Below are 3331 nucleotides of genomic sequence, written 5' to 3' on the forward strand. Positions count from 1 at the left end.
AATTTTAAAAATTACATAATTTTAGAATTATATGAAAATATTTGAATACAGAAATGTGAAAGGTGCAATCGAGCGGCGGCGGCGGCTTATTAACCCAACGAAACCCAACTATGACGTGTATTGTTCATAGAGGGTCTCCCTTCCTTGACTCAAGTATGTATTAAAACAGCAGTCCAACTATTTACCCCTACATAGAAGGGGAGGCGATGATAAAACTCATCATAAGATGATCATTATTATAATATTAAAGTAAATAAATAAATATGTGCAATATTTCATAAGAATTCAGTTATTTTGTAATTAAAGAGAAAATATTTAAAAATCGATAGTTTAAATTAATTATTATGATATTAAGTTACATTATTGCGTTTGTTAATAGATATATTTTTTGTTAATGTGTAAACGTTATTGGATAAAACATATGTATACATATTGAGTATACACATACTCTATTACATATATTTGTATAAAAATATTTAGAAATCGTGACTTTAAATTTAATTATTATGATATTAAAGTGAAATCACTTAAGTGGTGAACGAAAAGGCTAGTTTACAGAGATATGTGATCTGTAATTTGCCGACCCTCGATGAAAATATGTGATTTTTCCGCATAAATGAGTATTTTCACATAAAAGACTGAGTATTACTTGAGTAAAATTAATAGTGTTGTATCACTTAAACGTTTTAAAAAATGTTTTCTTGTGACAAGTGTGAAAAAGTGTACGTTGTCAAAAAACTGTTTTTAACTGCTGCATAGGAAAATACATGACGGTATACGATTTAAGTGTTATTTATGCTCATCTACTACTTTTTCGGACAAATGCGGACTTGTACAGTTATCATGTATTGTATACCCTGGTATATTCATAGTATACCGAGGTAGATGGAACATCATATAGTATATCTTGATATATTATAGAAAATTGGAGCTATTTTAAAAATTACATAATTTTAGAATTATTTGAAAATATTTGAATGCAGAAAAGTGAAAGGAGTAATCAAGCGGCGACAGCGGCTATTAATCAAACGAAACCCAACTATAGCTATGTGATGTGTAGGCCTTTGGTCATAGAGAGCCCTCTTACTTGAATAATTAAAACAGTAAATCAGCAGTTTACCCCTACATAGAAGAGGAGGTGATGATGAAACTCATCATAAGGTGATCATTATTATGATATTAAAGTAAATAAATAAATATGTACAATATTATACTATTTCATAAGAATTCAGTTATTTTGTAATTAAAGAGAAAATATTTAAAAATCGATAGTTTAAATTAATTATTATGATATTAAGTTACATTATTGCATTTGTTAATAGATATTTTTTTTTTTTGTTAATGTGTAAACGTTATTGGATAAAACATATGTATACATATTGAGTATACACATACTCTATTACATATATTTGTATAAAAATATTTAGAAATCGTGACTTTAAATTTAATCATTATGATATTAAAGTGAAATCACTTAAGTGGTGAACGAAAAGGCTAGTTTACAGAGATATGTGATCTGTAATTTGCCGACCCTCGATGAAAATATGTGATTTTTCCGCATAAATGAGTATTTTCACATAAAAGACTGAGTATTACTTGAGTAAAATTAATAGTGTTGTATCACTTAAACGTTTTAAAAAATGTTTTCTTGTGACAAGTGTGAAAAAGTGTACGTTGTCAAAAAACTGTTTTTAACTGCTGCATAGGAATATACATGACGGTATACGATTTAAGTGTTATTTATGCTCATCTACTTTTTCGGACAAATGCGGACTTGTACAGTTATCATATATTGTATACCCTGGTATATTCATAGTATACTGAGGTAGATGGAACATCATATAGTATATCTTGATATATTATAGAAAATTGGAGCTATTTTAAAAATTACATAATTTTAGAATTATTTGAAAATATTTGAATGCAGAAAAGTGAAAGGAGTAATCAAGCGGCGACAGCGGCTATTAATCAAACGAAACCCAACTATAGCTATGTGATGTGTAGGCCTTTGGTCATAGAGAGCCCTCTTACTTGACTAACGTATGTATTAAAACAGTAAATCAGCGGTTTACCCCTACATAGAAGGGGAGGTGATGATGAAACTCATCATAAGGTGATCATTATTATGATATTAAAGTAAATAAATAAATATGTACATTATTATACTATTTCATAAGAATTGAGTTATTTTTTAATTAAAGAGAAAATATTTAAAAAATCGATAGTTTAAATTAATTATTATGATATTAAATTACATTATTGCGTTTGTTAATAGATATATTTTTTGTTAATGTGTAAACGTTATTGGATAAAACATATGTATACATATTGAGTATACACATACTCTATTACATATATTTGTATAAAAATATTTAGAAATCGTGACTTTAAATTTAATTATTATGATATTAAAGTGAAATCACTTAAGTGGTGAACGAAAAGGCTAGTTTACAGAGATATGTGATCTGTAATTTGCCGACTCTTGATGAAAATATGTGATTTTTCCGCATAAATGAGTATTTTCACATAAAATACTGATTATTACTTGAGTAAAATTAATAGTGTTGTATCACTTAAACATTTTAAAAAATGTTTTCTCGTGACAAGTGTGAAAAAGTGTACGTTGTCAAAAAACTGTTTTTAACTGCTGCATAGGAAAATACATGACGGTATACGATTTAAGTGTTATTTATGCTCATCTACTACTTTTTCGGACAAATGCGGATTTGTACAGTTATCATGTATTGTATACCCTGGTATATTCATAGTATACCGAAGTAGATGGAACATCATATAGTATATCTTGATATATTATAGAAAATTGGAGCTATTTTAAAAATTACATAATTTTAGAATTATTTGAAAATATTTGAATGCAGAAAGTGAAAGGAGTAATCAAGCGGCGACAGCGGCTATTAATCAAACGAAACCCAACTATAGCTATGTGATGTGTAGGCCTTTGGTCATAGAGAGCCCTCTTACTTGAATAACGTATGTATTAAAACAGTAAATCAGCGGTTTACCCCTACATAGAAGGGGAGGTGATGATGAAACTCATCATAAGGTGATCATTATTATGATATTAAAGTAAATAAATAAATATGTATAATATTATACTATTTCATAAGAATTGAGTTATTTTTTTTAATTTTAGAGAAAATATTTATACGTTAGAAATAATATTTTATCAAATTCTTTTTTGATTATTCAGTCACACTACCGCGTTTGTTAATAGACATTAATGTGTAATCGTTTTTGTATAAAACATGTATACACATAATCTATTACATATATTTGTATACAAATATTTAGAAATCGAGAGTTTAAAATT

The sequence above is a fragment of the Daktulosphaira vitifoliae genome, unplaced genomic scaffold (assembly GCF_025091365.1).
Source record: "Daktulosphaira vitifoliae isolate Bord-2020 unplaced genomic scaffold, ASM2509136v1 Scaffold_51, whole genome shotgun sequence".
Classification (NCBI taxonomy): Eukaryota; Metazoa; Arthropoda; class Insecta; order Hemiptera; family Phylloxeridae; genus Daktulosphaira; species Daktulosphaira vitifoliae.